We start from the raw sequence: 19,671 nt of genomic DNA, 5'->3' as shown, positions 1-19,671 counted from the left end.
TCAAATTGTCCCTGTTTGCAGATGACAAGATTATATATCTAGAAAACCCCATTGTCTCAGCCCAAAATCTCCTTAAGCTGATTAGCAACTTCAGCAAAGTCTCAGGATACAAAATCAATGTACAAAAATCACAAGCATTCTTGTACACCAATCACAGACAAACAGAGAGCCAAATCCTGAGTGAACTCCCATTCACAATTGCTTCAAAGAAAATAAAATACCTAGGAATCCAACTTACAAGGGATGTGAAGGACCTCTTCAAGGAGAACTACAAACCACTGCTCAAGGAAATAAAAGAGGATACAAACAAATGGAAGAATGTTCCATGCTCATGGGTTGGAAGAATCAATATCGTGAAAATGGCCATAATGCCCAAGGTAATTTATAGATGCAATGCCATCCCCATCAAGCTACCAATGACTTTCTTCACAGAATTGGAAAAAACTACTTTAAAGTTCATACGGAACCAAAAAAGAGCCTGCATCGCCAAGTCAGTCCTAAGCCAAAAGAACAAAGCTGGAGGCATCACACTACCTGACTTCAAACTATACTACAAGGCTATAGTAACCAAAACAGCATGGTACTGGTACCACAACAGAGACATAGATCAATGGAACAGAACAGAGCCCTCAGAAATAATGCCACATATCTACAACTATCTGATCTTTGACAAACTTGACAAAAACAAGCAATGGGAAAAGGATTCCCTATTTAATAAATGGTGCTGGGAAAACTGGCTAGCCATATGTAGAAAGCTGAAACTGGATCCCTTCCTTACACCTTATACAAAAATTAATTCAAGATGGATTAAAGACTTACATGTTAGACCTAAAACCATAAAAACCCTAGAAGAAAACTTAGGCAATACCATTCAGGACATAGGCATGGGCAAGGACTTCATGTCTAAAACACCAAAAGCAATGACAACAAAAGCCAAAATAGACAAATGGGATCTAATTAAACTAAAGAGCTTCTGCACAGCAAAAGAAACTACCATCAGAGTGAACAGGCAACCTACAGAATGGGAGAAAATTTTTGCAACCTACTCATCTGACAAAGGGCTAATATCCAGAATCTACAATGAACTCAAACAAATTTACAAGAAAAAACAAACAACCCCATCAAAAAGTGGGCGATGGACATCAACAGACACTTCTCAAAAGAAGACATTTATGCAGCCAAAAAACACATGAAAAAATGCTCATCATCACTGGCCATCAGAGAAATGCAAATCAAAACCACAATGAGATACTATCTCACACCAGTTAGAATGGCCATCATTAAAAGGTCAGGAAACAACAGGTGCTGGAGAGGATGTGGAGAAATAGGAACACTTTGACACTGTTGGTGGGACTGTAAACTAGTTCAACCATTGTGGAAGTCAGTGTGGCAATTCCTCAGGGATCTAGAACTAGAAATACCATTTGACCCAGCCATCCCATTACTGGGTATATACCCAAAGGACTATAAATCATGCTGCTATAAAGACACATGCACACGTATGTTTATTGTGGCACTATTCACAATAGCAAAGACTTGGAACCAACCCAAATGTCCAACAACGATAGACTGGATTAAGAAAATGTGGCACATATACACCATGGAATACTATGCAGCCATAAAAAATGGTGAGTTCATGTCCTTTGTAGGGACATGGATGAAACTGGAAACCATCATTCCCAGTAAACTATCGCAAGGACAAAAAATCAAACAGCACATGTTCTCACTCATAGGTAGGAATTGAACAAAGAGAACACATGGACACAGGAAGGGGAACATCACACTCTGGGGACTGTTGTGGGGTGGGGGGAGGGACAGCATTAGGAGATATACCTAATGCTAAATGACGAGTTAATGGGAGCAGCACACCAACATGGCACATGGATACATATGTAACAAACCTGCACATTGTGCACATGTATCCTAAAACTTAAAGTATAATAATAATAATAATAATAGAAGAAATGAATTTTCATTACAACTGGGGACCCAACACATAAATATTAGCAGGGGAGCCCTCTTTTATTCATTTCCTCAACAATATTTATTGAGCTTCTACAATGTACCAAACATTTCCAGGTGCTGGAGATCCAGTGCCCAAGAGTGACAAGGTCCTGGGTCTCATGGAGCTGACATTCTAGCTAGGATAACCACAGAAACGAAAAGAACACGTAAGATAATTTCAACAAGCAAGTAAGTGTTACTAAGGAAACAAGGTGGTAGGGAGTGAGGGCTGTGAGAGAGGATCTCTAGGCAAAGGTGACAGTTAAGCTGAGACCCTATTAATAGAAACCAGTGATGCAAAGATCTGGAGGTGGGGCTTCTAGACAGAGACAACAGAAGTTGCAAAGCCCTGAGGTGGACAAGTTCGAACTGGGTGGGTTTGACTTTTCAATTTGACAAAACTCTGAATTGGCTGAAATGCTGTACGTGGAGAATAAAGAGAAGAAAGAGACCTAGAGGGGGATCATTTCAAGTCTTTTGAGCCATCACAAGGTGGTTGGATTTTATTTTAAGGGCAATGGGACGCCATTAGATAATTTTAAGGAGAGAAGTTGCAAGATTTATTTGGGGACTGATTAGCAGGAAGTTGTGGCAGTAGCCCAGGTGAGAAAAATGGGGCTTGAAGTGGTGATTGATCGTGGCTATATTTTGGAGAAACAGCACTTGCAGATGGTTTGGATGATGCAAGTGAGAACAAGAGAGAAAGACATCAAGACTGACTTCCAGGTTTTCAGCTTGAGTAACAGATAGTAGTGGTACCATTTACAGAGATGGCAAGGCTTGGAGAAGCCTGTGCTGGGGGGCATTGGAGAGGGTACAGTATCAAGAATTCTAAGTTTGCAATGCCTGGTAGACACTCACATGACTATAGGAGGGAAGCAGGTGGAGTTTCAGGGCAAGGTTAGGCCTAGAGATATAAATTTGGGGCCCATCAGTTTATAAACATTATTTAAAGCCACAGAACTGAATGAGATCACTTAGGAAGAGAGTGTAAATACAGAAGAGGTCCCAAGACTGAGGCCTTGGATCCAACATCGATCCAGGGGGCAGGGAGAGGAGGAGCTTCTCTTTCAGAATAGTGAGACCTTTTCCACTCCAGAGGGCTGTTTGCTTTTTAAAAGATGTCCTAAGACATATAGATTTTTCCACATATCTTAGTAATAAATGTTACAGCAGTGTCTCCTGTGAGTTCTAAGTCACATGTGTCACTTCGGGAAGGCAGCTGTGGCAAAATAGAAAATGCATGCAGCTGAGGGTCAGAAAACCCTGGATGCTTTCAACCACTTTGCTGCTCGCTAGTGACATGACAGGAGTGAGTCACCGCCTGGCTGGGCCTCACTTTCCTCCTCCGAAGCTTGGAAGTAACGATGCCTCCTTATTGGGTTGCCATCAGCATTCATGGAGGCAATGGATGTGAACGGAGTTGTCCACTCCTGCCACACTGCCTGTTTAATAGCCACTAGCCACTGGCAGCCGCTTAAATTAAAATGGAAGTCCAATTAAATATTCAGTTCTTTCAGACTAAGGAGACATGATGACCACATGCAATGTGGGGTCCTGGATTGGATCCTGGAACAGAAAAAAATGACAGTAGTAGAAAAACTGATGACACCTGAATAAAGTTTGTGGGTTAGTTAATAGCATTGTGCCAAGGTTCACGTCTTCATTCGAGTGGGTTCTGTAAGATGTTCACATCAGGAAAAGCCCGGTGAAGGGTGCACAGGGCTTTCTGCACTTATACAATACAAAGTTGAAGAAAATTCTGTTCCTCAGTCACACTTGTCACATTTAAGTGCCCGTTGGCCACTTGGATGGTGCTAAGATGGACTATTCCCACTGTGATGGAAAGCTCTACGGGACAGCGTTGCCTGTAATATAAAACCAACGTCTGGTTTCACTAGATAAAGCACTGACCACTACAGCATGTCTCAAACTTACTTCTGTGGGACAAATTCAGTGGTTCCCATTAAAGGCTAAAAGTCATGTCTAGAAATAAAACTCCAGTCTTCTCTCCTATGCCCAAACTAGTCATGTTATTTTAGACTAGATTCTACCTCTCTTTAGCTTCTGCTTTCTTTTCCAAAATGTGACAGGATTAAACCAAAGGGTCTCACAAGGACTGTTTACATCTAGCATTGCATAGATCTGAAATAAATAACACTAGGGAGAAATGGCTCATTATCTCAGTAGCCCACGGGGAGGTGTTCTAGTGGCAAACTAAGTGTGCTTGGGTTGGGAGGGAACCAGCTGTTCCCCACACTGCTGGATCTGCCTGGTTCCAGCCCATTCAGCCTCAATACTGATGCTGATGATACAGAAAGGACCCAAAGACTCACTCTCCTTGTCAGCGACAGGCTGCACACACAGGGCTTGAATGAAAAGACAACAGAGGAAAATAAGTAGGAAGTAGTCTTGTAAAATATTAGAAGCATGCTACTTTATGCTAATTTTTTTGTTCACGACTCTCAGTTTTAAAAAGTGAAGTAACTCAGGTCAGACTACATAGGGATTTAGAAAACACTATTGACCAGGGAAGTTATGACTATTGATTTTTCTCCTCTTCATCCCCAGTGAGCAGTCAGTAACCATAACCCGCTGTCCTAACGGAGCACTTTCTATCCAAGACATTTAAGACGAAGCACGAACATTAACCCATTTATTTCCACCATGTTCGTTGATATTAAAATATGTTATTTTCCTATCTTCTATTTACAGGGAGGAAACTAAAGAAAATGTCATTGTAGAGGGAAAGATAATTACGTGCCTGAATAGAATTTGCCTCAGTGGAAAGTTCCTTTTCCACTAGATCAACTTGGGGAATATAGAGCAGAATTAATTTTTTAGTTTTTCGTCAGGTTCATAGTTATTAAGTATATCTTAAATTCTGATCACTCTTTACTTCCTCCTTTTTTTTTTTTTTTTTTTTTTTGAGATGGGGTTTTGCTCTTGTTGCCCAGGCTGAAGTGCAATGGCGCCATCTCAGCTCACTGTAACCTCTGCCTCCCAGGTTCAAGAGATTCTCCTGCCTCAGCCTCCCGAGTAGCTGGGATTATAGGTGCCCGCCACCCCACCTGGCTAATTTTTGTATTTTTAGTAGAGACAGGGTTTCACCATGTTGGCCAGGCTGGTCTTGAACTCCTGACCTCAGGTGATCCACCCGCTTTGGCCTCCCAAAGTGCTGGGATTATAGGTGTCAGCCACTGTGCCCAGTCTATTTATTTACTTCTTTTCCTTGTTCTTCATAAAGTCTACACCAATTAGGATCCTTGGTTAAAAGCTAAAGAAACATTTTCTGGCCAACTTAAGCCAAATGCATTCTCACACCACAGATCTGCTAGGAGGCTTCCACTGAGATGTGTTTTCCTCAAAGGAAATGGGAATGCAGATAGAAAAGCGCAGGGAGAAATGAGGGCATGCCCACCACAAAGTTCAACCCATCTAGACTTTGATTTCTTATTTACATTCATTTTATATATTAAAGTAATCATCAACTGAATGCATAAGTGTGGAACTTCTATTATTTAAATTCCCAGCATACTTTCTCTGTTTGCATATGTATCAGAAAGGGTATATGTAGTGATTGATATTCACCATTGCCTTAAGTTAATCAGCAAATAAAGATCCTGTTAAAAGTCCTTCATCTCTCGACACTATAAATAGGACAAATTAGATACATGAACAAAGGAGTAGACGCCAGGGTAAGGTATCATTTACCAAGGCTTACGCAATATTGGTTTGATGTGTTAGTAAATCTTATAATAGAAACTATTGTTCAAGTAACCAACTATTTGCTGGAACAAATGTGTCAAAAGAGGTCCTTTCTACCAATAAGCCAATGATTCTATTCATGGAAGACATACCATTGCTAGCAGAAAGACCACAAGAAAATTCTATTGTTCTTCTCAATTGCGTGCTTGCAGCCTATGTATATCTAGAAACTAAGCTCTTGACTGTAATTTAATAGCTGATGCTTGTAAACTGGATCTTGTAAAAACCCTTAGGGGTATAAAGGAATTCCTTTTGTTCTATCCAAGTTTGGAAGGAGGCAGTATTATTTCTCTTTGTTACAATATTTGAGTTTATTTTAACAGCATGTTAGAGCAATCATAAAGGACAGTGGCTTCATAACTTTCTCCTTCTCCACCATTGTTACAATCCTTTCCACCACTGCTTAGAGATGATTGGTTGCATTTCTTAAAAGCTAAACTACCATGGAACTGCATGTTATTTTATGTCTCTTGAGATTAACAATGTCTTCCTAAGAAAAATGCAAACATTCATTGCATTCCAGAGGAAAGACAGAACTTGGCCAGTGAGATTCCAAGCCGTCACTGAGCATTACTGTATACTTCTGAGGGAGAGGGTGCTGATGTTCGTCTTCCACGCCCTTTTCTACAGGCATATCATCCAGAAAAGACCTAAGGAGCCATCATCACTGTGAATTCCCTCTCCCAGGAGATAACAGGACTGTTAATGACATTGTTAGTCAGCTCAATGTTCTAATCACATGGAGACCATATTAGGGATGTGGCTTAAGTATGCTAAGCAGAGGCAGCCCCCTCCTCTGTATGGAAATCTCTTCTGCATCCATTTAAAAGGCAAGCCTTTGGGTTTGAGAATTTCAAAATTACTCAGTATTTTTGACATTGAAATTTCTGGAGGGCTAACACTATAAGTCCATCAGAGAGCACCTTGGCAAGGATTGTTAATGGCTAACCCATGCTGGTTGTACCCCAGGAACCCAACAAAGGAGGCACCCCGAAGAGCAGAGTCCATGCCACGGTGAACCTGCTCTCAGGTCAGGTCAACCTAATGGCCCTAAGTGAGGGTCACAGTCAAGAGAAGTCAGGGGCAGAGCTGGCAGTCAGGCATAAAGGGTGAGATGAGAACAGTCTGGGGAAAAGTAGATGACTAATAAGTAAAGGTCAAGACAGAATCAGCTGCAAGTTTCCCCACGGCTCCTGTTTGCTGGGCACCTTTACATGGGATACAAGGACTCCCCAGGCATAAGAGAACTTATCCAATGAAGGAAGAAGGAGAGACTGATGGAGAGTGCTAAGCATGAACAATCCCATATGTGAAGAAGGCATTCCTCTCCACCTGCTCCTCTACCAAGCACATCGCTGCCTCCAAGCCTTTGAAATCGCTCTTCCTTCAGCCCTGAACACCGTCATCCCAGGATCCACAAGGCTCCCCTCGGCCCTCATTCAGGTCTCTGCCCCATGTTACCTTAGCAAGAGGCCTTCCTTGACTACCCTATCTAAAATAGTACCTTCAATATGCTCTTCCTCTCATCCTACTTAATTTTTCTACGTAGGTCTACCGCAATTTATAGATTAAATATTTATTTGCAAATATAAAACTCAATCCTCCTTAAGCAGGAACTTAGGCTGTTTTGTTTATCGCAGTGCCCCTACCACTGAGCACAGTTCCTAGTAGGTGCTTAAGAAATCTTTTAGCCGGGCGCGGTGGCTCACGCTTGTAATCCCAGCACTTTGGGAGGCCGAGGCGGGCGGATCACGAGGTCAGGAGATCGAGACCACGGTGAAACCCCGTCTCTACTAAAAATACAAAAAATTAGCCGGGCATGGTGGCGGGCGCCTGTAGTCCCAGCTACTCGGAGAGGCTGAGGCAGGAGAATGGCGTGAACCCGGGAGGCGGAGCTTGCAGTGAGCCGAGATTGCGCCACTGCACTCCAGCCTGGGCGACAGAGCGAGACTCCGTCTCAAAAAAAAAAAAAAGAAATCTTTTGTAAAATGAATTAACTGAGACATTGTCCCTGAATCTCCACGTGGGTTAAATTTACATTGTGCAGTTCTCTTGTGTTTGGGATGTAATTTCATGCTCTTTCCTTGTTATATAGAGTAATTAGATATGCCATGCAGTCGCCATCTCTCTGCTTTGCCCATACTCCCTTCTGTGATTTTTCTCCCACTTGCCTCACTTCTAGACGTGGCCAACAATAAGATATCCTTGTGTCATGTTTTCATGCATCCATTTAACAAACATTTATTGGACACTCACTATGTGCTAGGCATGATGTTAGGTGCTGGGGATTTAATGGCAAAACAAGAAAATAAAATCAATCTCTGCCACCAGGAAAGTTACTGTCTAGTGAGGGGGCCAGGAACTAAATTTTAATGCTCACAAATAGATGTAAAATTGCCATTTAATGGGGCTGCCAGGAAAGGTGCATGTGCTCTGAGTACCTTTCACTGGGGGATGAGCTGCTCAAAGAGATCAGGGAAGACTTCCACGAGGACGTGATTAGCCCTTTCCGTGGGGCTGGGCAGTTGATGGGGGTCAGGGTGGCTGCAAAAGGAGGTAAGAGAGATCACACAGGGCCTCGACAGCTGTGCTGATGACTTTAGCCATTATCCTGAGAGCTGAAGAGCAAGGGGAATCCACCAGAGGGTCGCAGTGGGTGTGTGGAGCAGGAAGAGACAGCGTGAGAGAAAAACACGAACACACAGGTGGAAATTCAGGCAGTTACCATGCATACACTGGGATAGGTCTTTGTAAAAGATACAAAGATAAATGGCCTGTATCCTCAAAGATCTTAATCCAAAATGCCAATTTGCTAGATAAAGGACAACTTACATGGTATGAATATAAATGATTTCTGGTCAAAGGCTCCAAAAGAATAAAGCTTATTCACAAAATAGCCCTGTTGAGTTCTTTCTGACCAAGATCAGGAGACCCCTGAATGATCCGGAACCAAACTGTTGAACCCTGCTACAGTCGTGGGCTGAATGATGACGTCTCAGTCGACGACAAACCATGTAAGATGACAAAGGAGCTGGCGATCATGATCCTGACCCTGGGTGGGCCTAGGCTCATGTGTGCATTTATGTCTTCATTGTTAACAAAAAAGTTTAAAAAGTTTAAAAAAAAAACTAATAGAGAAAAGCCTATAGCACAAGGATATAAAGAAAATATTTTTGTACAGCTGTACAGTATGTTTGTGTTCTAAACTATGTATTATAACAAGAGTCAAAAAAAGTTTAAAAAGTGAAGTTTATAATGTAGAAAAGTTATAATAACTAAGTCATTAAAGACAATTTTTAAATAAATTGAATGTAGCCTAAGGGTACAGTGTTTATACAGTCTGTGGTAGTGTATAGCAATGTTCTGGGCCCTCACATTCACTCACCACTCACTCACTGAGTAACCTAGGGCACTTCCAGTTCTGCAAACCCATTCATGAAAAGTGCCTTATATAGGTGTACCAGTTTTTGTCTTTTGTACAGTTTTTTTAATTGTACCTTTTCTATATTTAGCTATGTTTAGATACACAAATATTTCCCATTGTGTTACAATCATCTACAGTATTCAGTACAGTACCATGCTGTACAGGTTTGTAGCCTAGGAGCAATAGGCCATATATACCCTACAGCCTAGGTGTGTAGCAGACTACATCATCTAGGTTTGTGTAAGTACATTCTATGGTGTTCAAACAATGGTAATCACCTGATTCATTTCTGAGAACATAGCCCCAACGTTAAGCAACACATGACTGCATTCCCACTTCATAAAGAAACATTTCCTTCAAAGATTAAAATTTAAGTTTTCTGTAATTCTCATATTGACAATGGGGAAGACTCATCTGCCTTTTGCCTCTTACAGGTGTCGGCCCTGTCTCATGAGGTTTTGTATGACAGGCTCTGTGTTCGGTTGATCTAGAGAAACTCACTGGCCCAGTGCATAGCTAGCATTAACCGTAGTCAATGAAACCATCAGTTTTACTACAGAAGCATAAGGGAATTTAGTGTTTTCTGTGTGAGGGATATCACCCCTCTCTGAAATAGCTTAGGAAAATAAAAAATGTTATTATACATCAGATTCATGTAATGTGTATTCATTTATTTGACTTTAAAGCTACTTAAAGGATAAAAGCACCCATCCTTAAGTTTCCTCCAGCATAGGTGGAATACTACTAAATAAATCTGAAAGAGACAATAGGCATGGAAGAAAAAGAGGCAGAATTAAGAAGTGAATAGGGAAAGGGACTGTGGTGCACTAATAGCATCTAAAAACGGGTTCCTTGATGAGCTTTCAGAAGGGCCCATTGTCCGTGTGCCTATAGTTTTATTTTTCCAGGAAAAATAAAATAGGCTGAGTGTGGAGTTGTGAAAGAGTGAAGAAAGGGGAGATAAAAATACTCTCCCCAGGAAATGTCTCTCTGCCCCTGAAATCCTTTATTCAAACTGAAAATACAGACAGCATGAAAACCAGAATCCCCACCATCCCCACAGTGTAGTTTGTGTTTTTGGTGATGTCTGATTGCATTTTAATTAGCATTTAATATTTTCTTAATCTGGGCTGCCTTTTATCTGACACCCTGGAACTTTCCCTATACTTTATTATTTCCTTCCTCTGCTAATGATGTCTCTGGAACAGAAGTACCCTCTTGAAATGGATTCTCTTCATTAACAGAGGGAACACTGGGTTTCATTTATCTGCACAACCCCTGGGATGTCTTTTGTGCTTAGAGGTCAAAGAAATTCTTCATCTCCTTCTAAACCATTAATTTTATCATTATGGAAATAGCTTCCATAATTGATAAAACATTGTCAACTGAGTTTGACAGACTATTAAAACACTTCTGAAGATTTGTAATCTCAAGCTTCTGCCTCTTGGGACTTACTTAAAACATACACACCCATATTTATATTATCTCTTAAATATCAATGGGAAAAATCTTCTTGATAAGGTGGTTATAATGCACACAGACAGTGATTAAGAATCATTTCCCTCTGGTCCTGGCCAAGTTGTGTTATTGTTAATAAAATAGGATAAGCCATTCATCTTTTCTCACTAGCTGAGAAAGTTGAAGCTTTGCCATAAATGGGAAGAGGACCACCCTGTAAAAGGGATAGTTTGTTGTGAAGTCTGGAACTCTTTTTTTTTTTTTTTTTTTTTTTTGACAGAGTCTCGCTCTATCACCCAGGCTGGAGTGCAGTGGTGTGATCTCAGCTCACTGTGACTTCCACCTCCCGGGTTCACGCGGTTCTTGTGCCTCAACCTCCTGAATAGCTAGAACTACAGGTGTGCACCACCATGCCCAGCTAATCTTTGTGCTTTTAGTAGAGACAGGGTTTCACCATGTTGACCAGGCTGGTCTTGAACTACTGGCCTCAAGTGATCCTCCCACCTCGGCCTCCCGAAATGCTGGGATTGCAGGTATGAGCTACCGCACCCAGCCTGAGCCACCATACCTGGCCTGGAGCATCTGTTTTTTTAATTAAACTTTTTAATTTTGAGGTAATTGTAGATTCACATGCAGTTGTAAGAAATAATCGAGACCCCATGTGACCTGTACCCAGTTACCTCCAATGGTAGTATCTTAGAAAAGCTGTAGGAAAATCACTCAGCCAGATTATTGACATCGATACACTACATCAATCTTACTCAAATTTCTCATTTTATTTGTACTCATTTGTGCATGTGTGTGTATTAAGCTTCAAGCAATTTTATCATACGTGTAGACTTGTATATGACCCCTACAGTCAAGATACAGAACAGTTCCAATACCACAGGAATCCCTTGTGTTGGCCCTTTATTACTACACTTACTTCCCTCCTCTTCTACTTCCGATGGGGCATCAATTTTTCTTTGAGCTTTTCTGAACTTTTATGCATAATAAAGAGAAATTGAATTATGAAAATTATTTGCCCTCCATGAAAGCATTTGAGGTTTTAGAAAAGGAGGCCTCGTTGTGTTGGATGCAGTCAGAGCTTGATTCCTGAATATAGACTTGATTCCAATTCCCATTCACCTCCCTGGCTGGGCACCTTTGTGAAGATCATAGCCTGCTGTGGCTTTGCATTCAAGGCAACAACAGTGATAAGAGCCATCGCATGTTAGTAAGCTTTGTCTTTTGGAAAAATTCAGTTGACAATATTCCACTGAAATAATAATGAATTTCCAGATAAATAAAGATACTGCTTCCAACCTCAGAGGTTTCTTGGAAATTTTCAAGTAATAGCATCTAAGATGCATGATTAGCTTCTAATTGAGACTAAGATGTTACCATTCTCTGGAATAACCGATTTACACTTAATACAGACCGTGAGAATTTCCAAAATTCTTCTTTTTTTAAAGTAACAAATCAGCTCCAGTTTCAACCCTTTATTGCAAGCTGAGAGTTAAAAAAAAAAAAAAAAAAAAAAAAAAGAAAAGAAAAAAAAAACAGAAAGAAAGAAACCTCCCAGGCTGACACTCTCCATCTGCTACTCTAGGCATTTTTGCCCATCTGATATAAAATGCCAGCAAGGCAGTCCTCAAAGCCAGCCCAATGGCTCCATAAAATATAGTCTTCTTGTCACCCTTAGTGCTTAAATCATTTGTTGTCAAACTGGGTGGCTTTCAGAGTTGACATTTACTGCTGTTTGCTGCAAAAGAGATTACAGCCTCAAGGAGAGGGCCAAAACTGTCATTAGCACTGCCAACTATGAGAACAAAGACCCTGGTTAATTTTTTGTGACTGTTGCTGTCCTGTGGTTCTCAAGTGATGGATTTTCAACAAGAGACACTCATGAAGTGTTTACTCAGTGGTCCCAATAGTCTCATGTATATACAGACACTCAGGCCCACACAAACAAAGAAATTTTAAAAGATCCTTTACTTTCCCTCCCCTAACCCCCATCTCTCACTCTCTTTCACTTCTTCCTCTTTCCGAAGTCTCTAGGTTAGCTCCAATATGGATATGCCCTTTATGCATGAGGAATTCATACCAGTAGTCAGAATGAATTTAAAGAAGCTTTCAAAGATGTAATTCAACAAAGATGTATCAAGTGTTATTTATGTTTATGACGCTATGACAATCGCTCCAGAGGACACCAAAATGATTCTCTTCCCTCAAGAAAAAGAAAACTAATATTTATCAAGCATTCCTATGAAACCGAGCATTTCCTATTTGTCATTTCCTGCTATTCTCATGGCAACTCTGTGAAATAGGTACCGTGATTTCCACATCAGGAAACAGAAGCCCAGTCAGGTTAAGGGGTTTGCCCAAGTTCATACAGCTAGTAAGAGGTAAAGCCGACAGTTACTCCAGGTATATCTGACTCAAGTCCACGCTTTTTCTATACCACATCCTTGAAGGGGCTCACAAAGAAGGGATATAGAGTTATGGAAATACAGAAATGCAAGTATATATAAAACTGTAATACAAAGTAGATTATAGGAGATTGTGTAAGAAATGTTGAATCAAGGGATTACAAAGAAATCCAACATATGATTGATGTGGAGGATGCTGTGATAATCCCCTTTCAGTGAAGTGCCCATCCCAGCTGCTGGGAGTGCTGGGGGCATACAACCTTTAGCTGTCAGCCCCTTCAGGGACTATCCCATCTGCAGAGAGTCACCTTGTCCAAGGCCATGCCCCTTCCTGAGAAGCCCACAGCCCTAACTGATTGATATGGAAGTAAAAGGCTTGATGACCTAGGCTCACTCAGGACACTTCTTAAGGACCACTCCAGCTCCCGAGCTCCCCATGTGTCATCTGCATCTGTGGTTCATTGTAGCTCCTGCTTTCTTCTCTCTTCCACAGGTGTTGAGCCAGGGGCATTCCTGAGTGTGAAACTTTAGCTCAGAGATTGCTTCCATGAGAACTCAACTCATGATAGTTGGGTAGAAAATTCTTCACAGTAAAGGTGCTGCTAAAGTAGGCCTTGGGTACAAAGTAGGATTTCAACACAACAGCCAGGTAGTTATTTTCAGAAAAGCAATTTCTACTGTTCTGTGGAAGGTCTTGAAGACTAGATGAGTCTGTACACAGTGGAGAAATCAAGATCCACTGAAGGCTTTAAGCAGAGGCATCACATGAAGCGGGCTGTGCCTTGGAAAAACGGTGTGGTCATACTCTGAGGCCGAATGATGAGGATGGAAGCAGAAGTCCAGGAGGCCATGGAGGAGAGAGTGGCCCAGATAATTTCCATTGTCAGAGCGTTAGACTTTCAGGCAGAAAACTTAGGTTTGAATCCTGGCTCTGCCACTTCCTCTGAGAGATTTTGGGAAGTCACTTAATTCCTCCAAATCTCACTTTCTTTCTCTGCCAACTAAGGTAATATTTATAGTGTGCAATGTGTGGGAGTTTGCAAAGCATTAACACACATACACACACACACTCACAAACACACACACATGCACATACGCACCTATAAATCCCTAAACAAATGTTAAGTTCTAGTTGTGGAGATAAAGAGGGATGACCTAGAGCAGTGGCTGGCAAATTCAGTTAGCCTGGGGGTTTTTTTTTTGTAAATAAAATTTTACTGGAACATAACCATACCCATTCATTTAGATTTCATCCGTGGCTACTTTCAAGCTACAATGGCAGAGATGAGTGATTGCAATCAAGACCATATGGACCCACAAAACCCAAAATATCTGCGATCTGGCCCTTTCCATAAAGAGTTTGCCACCTCCTGATCCTGAGTATCATAACAGAAGTAAAAAGAGGTGACTGATATAAAGGATAGAACAGGGGTAAAATCTGTAAGACCCAGCAATGCTCGGGATTAGGGAGACAGAGTGACATGAAAAAGAACCAATAACTCTGGGATTTTCACTGGGGTCCCGGTGAGAGTGGTATTGTCTTAACCCCACGGAATAAATTAAGAAGGATAGTTCCATTTAATGACTGGTGCATTTTGAATTTCAGATCCTAGTAAAACTGTTCAGCAGGCAGATGAAAATGTCAATTTGCTTCTTTGGCAAGAGCTCAGAGATGTTTTCATTTTTGGAACAGTGTACATAGACATGAAAAAAAACAATGAAAAACTGGTGATTCTGTGGGCAATATAAACTCAATTTTAATCTCCCACTTTTAAATGGATCAAGTTCTGTCTTACATTTCAGAAGTTATCCAAAGGTTTTAATGCTTAAAATTGGAGAGTTAAGGTAAGACTTTGCTAATTATTATCATACAAGCAGAAAATGAGAAAAGGGCAGTGATATTTTATTGTTGCTAGAAAGGAAATGTTTTAGAACCCGGCAAAGGCCCCTGCAATGGAGGGCATTTGACTATGTTGCTGACACTAAGCCACATTTGAAATTCATTGTTCAACGGCTGCACACTAGCATGTCCCAAGTGATGTGAGTCCCGTGAGATATTGAACAGTTTTCTACAAATCAAAAGATTTCAAAGTTAAACCAGATTAAAGAAATTTAAAGCTATCTTTATTGTGGGACTTCTCAGCTCCTTTAGTATGGTAATAAGCATTGGGAATACCCTAATGCCCCAAGAGGTAGACACAGTAAGAAGATAAGAAAAGTAAGGTTTAAAGCAGTCACTTACCCAGGATTACACAGTTATTAAGAAGCAGAGCCAGGAGTCAAATTCAGAAAATCTGCCTCAGAGTTCTCAGCAATGACACTCGCCTACCAACCCAGCTTTATTGGGATATAATTGATGAATAAAAAGTGCATATATTTAAAGTATACAATGTATTGTTTTGATATATGTATATGTTGTGAGATGATTACCACAATCAAGCCAATCCATAACCTCATCTAGTTACCTTTTCTGTGCCTCGTATTTGGTAAGAATACTTAAGATCTACTCTCTTGGCAAATTTTAAGTAAACCAAACACTATTATAATATTATCTCCAATTACCAGGCTGCACATTTGATCTTTATAACTTATTCATCTTATAACTGAAAGTCTGTACCCTTTGACCAAAAGTTTGTACCCTCGACACTTTCCTAATAATGATGGTGATAAGAAAGGATAATGATGTATTGGTGAAAACTGTCATTACTGCCGAGCAGTCCCATAATACTTGATGTCCCTTGAAAAGGTGTGGTAATTCTTACACTAGGGTATCAGTTACCCGGTGTCAAAATAACGCTGTGTCAACCACCCAAAACTCAGTAGGATACAATTACAAGCATGTATTCAGTCTAATGCATCTGCAGGTTGGCTGGGATAGCTTTGCTGCTCTCATTTGTGTTTGACTCCAGGCTGCAGATCCAAATTAGGTCTGCTCTGTAGAGCTCTCATTTGTCTGAGACCAGCCACTGGGACCAGTGGCATATCTGTGATGCCTCCATTTGTGTCACACCTGCAATATTCATTGGCCAAAGCAAGTCACATGCCTGGACCCATATCAAAGGGCAGGGATTATACCTCTAGAGGAGAGAACTGCAAAGTAACAGGCAAAAACTATGCACACAAGAAAGGGAGAAGAAATGGAAGCCGTTATTCAATCTACCACAACCCATGTGTAAAATTCATCATGGGAATATGCAATAAAAATTTAATCTATGCTGTTTAAATAATCCACAGAGCCTTGGCACTATGAATTCAAGTTCAGATAATACATTATGTGACAATAAACTTTTATTCATCTTATCCCAACTTATTTTCAGAATCTGCCCAAGCCTAGGCTAAATAAGGTATGTACTCTAGGAATATAGCTCTAAGGATTAGCTAAATGAATTAGTAAGTGGTCAAGTCCTTTGGTTCAAGCATCAGAATTATTCACCTAGCCTCTCTGTTAATGCTTCTATGGATCTCAGGCTGCCACACTTGGGTGCTGCTCTTCAATCACCCCTCCCAGGCCAGCGGGACTTAAGGTTTGAATCGAGGTTAAAGTCGTAGGAGACTAGATATGGCCCACTTGCTTGTGTGTGCATGAGAATCCCAGAGCCTGAGAGGGCTGTCTTGGCCAAGGGTCCAGGGGAATGGTTAGAGAAGAGTGAACAGCAGAAAACTGGCCAAATGAGCGGAGGGTGGAGGAGGGTTTAGTAAATAGACCCTGAAAGGAGTCCTCTGAGAAAATGAATGAAAGGAGGCTAACCTTTCTGTGAAGCTCTCGTGGCCTAGATCTCAAAAGGTTAAGGCAGTTGGAATAGTATCTCTGAAACTGGCTGGGCACAGTGGCTCACACCTGTAATCTCAGCCATTTGGGAGGCCAAGGTGGGCGGATCACTTGAGGTCGGAAATGCGAGACCAGCCTGGCCAACATGGCGAAAGCCTGTCTCTACTAAAAATATGAAAATTAGCTGGGTGTGGTAGTGCACACCTGTAATCCCAGTTTCTGGGGAGACTGAGGCAGAAGAATTGCTTGAAGCCAGGGGGTGGAGGTTGCAGTGAGCCAAGTTCGCACCACTGCATTCCAGTCTGGGTGACAGAGCAAGACTCTGTCTCAAAAAAAAAAAAATCTCTGAAACTTACAGGAGTCCTTGATGACTCTGAGGATGATGATGATAATGAATGAATGAAATATTTGATACATGAAAGAGAATATATATAGCATATGTAAACTTTGAAAATATTATAAAATGAGCTTGTGACCTCGTCACTCAACTTAAACCACTATATTACATTTACTGGTGTGCTCCACCTCCTTCCTGAAGAAAACTACTATGAGAATTTTGCACTTACTCTCTTGCTATTTTTTAAAAATATTACATCCTGTTATGTACATAGCCTTGAACAATGTGTTGCCTAGTTTTCCTTGTATTTGAGTTTTATAGAAGTGCTGCCATGTTATATGCAATCGTGGCACCTTGTCATCATTATGTTCCTGAAATTCTTTCATGGTTTGGGAGCTGCTGAGTTTCATTCACTTTCACTGCTCCACAATGTGCTTTATTAGAAATACACCATAGTGTATGTATTTCTTCTCTTGTCTGTAAACATTTAGGCTCTTCTGTGTTTGCTATTATGAACAATTTAGTTCTGAGCAAACTTGTATGTGTCTCCAGGAACACAGTGACCAAGAGTTTCTCTGGACTATGTAATTCAGAGTGGAGTTTCTGGGTTACAAGGTTTTCAACTATTGCTTGAAATTTTATTTCATAGTGGTTGTATCTGTTTATAAAGCCACTAGCAGAGGATGAGAGTTTTTACTGAACCACAGTTTCATCAACACTGTGTACTACCAAAATTCTAAATGTTTGCCAATCAAAAGGATGTAAAACAAATCCCATTATAGTTTTCATTTGTATTTTCCTGATTACTGATAAGGTTGAGCATCTTTTCACAGTTTAATTCACCATGTATGTTTCCTCTTCAGTGAACTATTTATTTCTTTTGCTTATTTTCTAATTTCTGTTTCTTTCTTATCAACTTATCATAATCTGCTATTAATACTGAATGTTAATCTCTTGCCAGTTATGCGTGGTATGAATATCTTGTCCCATTGGGTGCCTTTACCTTTCCACTCCCTTTTAAGTGACCTTTGGTAAACAGAAATGCCCAGCCTTGAGGTAGTCAAATGTATCAAACTTTTCTTTGTATGTGTGTGTGTGTCTTCTTTAAGGGATCTATTCCTTCCTCAAGTTTATAAAGATATTCTCTTTGTCTCCGAAAAGTCTTGAAGTTTTGCTTTGTGCAATCTATTGGGGATTTTCTTTTTGTTTTTTTTTGCCTATCATGTGAAGTAGGGATTCATTTTTTTCCCCATGTAGATAGCCCATTATCTCAATCAACATATTTAATGAGAGAGACACTCTCACTCACTCACCTCCTTAGTCATCTGCAATGCCACCTCTTCCTCATATCAGATTGCCTCGTGTGTGAGATATTGCTGGGCCCTCTGCTGTTGCATTGATCAGTGTGTCTTTCCCCACACCAAAACCACACCATCGCAATTACTCTGGCTTTATAACAAGTCTTGATACCTGGTAGCTCTCCTGGTAACTGGGCTACAACTAGATTTTGAGGGAAAGAATGAGGTTCAAACATTGTAATTAAGAGAATGAGAGATAAAAAGATGTTAAGGGTTTAGGTTCACTGTTTATTTACAAATGATATCTATTATCTAACTTCTGCACCTTAAGACTGGTCTAAGGTAGCTGCCATTGGAAATGCACACGAGTTACTTTAGCTGTTGCTTATACCCTATTATCAGGTCATCGAACTGTTGCTTTAAAACACAGATAATTCAGACTTCCCAGTGATTCAGATGAAGGTAGTGATTTGGTTTTCTGCTTTTGCTTCAAGACATCAGCTATTTTGCAAAAAATGATCAACACTTTCTGCTCCATTAGAAAATAAAGGCACATGAAAATGTTAACTTCTGTGCTTATTCTGAAGGGGCTTTAATGCTAACATGTCTTGCATTTCTTCAGTATTATTTATATAGAACTTCATGTTTATAAAGCTAAGACAAGGTGCCTGGATGAACTGGAAGCTTTCTCAGGGGGGTCCTAGGAACTCTACTATAAACTCTCTCGGCTCTCTATGGACCACACATTTTATAATTCATTCTGTATAAACAACACAAATCTTCTGAGCATTTTCCATCCAGTGAATGTTGAATAAATTCTTTTCAGTGGTGACATTGACTCCTTAGGCTGTTTATTTGGACTTCCTCAGTAGAGATATATTCATACAAACCAAATAATCTTAAATGTTGTGCCCGGGATGTATTGTAAGTCATGTTTATGAATGGAGTTTTATATTCTCTATGAAGGTGCAGAATGAGAATGTAGTACACATAATGCTCAGTCCAGTCAGGTACATGGTAGAGTGCATAAAAAGTAGCCCTGGGCATGTTAAATGTGTACCTATAGAAATGCATCTTTTAAAGAACTTTGAAAATTGGCTAGTGAAAAATATTAAAGTTGAAAAGATTGGCAATGTATATTTAAAAATCACTATCTACTAGAGGGAACATGAATATGGTTCAAGAGAGGGAATCGATAGTTA

Source organism: Symphalangus syndactylus, chromosome 9, assembly GCF_028878055.3.
Source record: "Symphalangus syndactylus isolate Jambi chromosome 9, NHGRI_mSymSyn1-v2.1_pri, whole genome shotgun sequence".
NCBI classification, from domain to species: Eukaryota; Metazoa; Chordata; class Mammalia; order Primates; family Hylobatidae; genus Symphalangus; species Symphalangus syndactylus.
The sequence above is the reverse complement of the archived record's forward strand: the minus strand, read 5'-3'. Positions refer to the sequence as shown.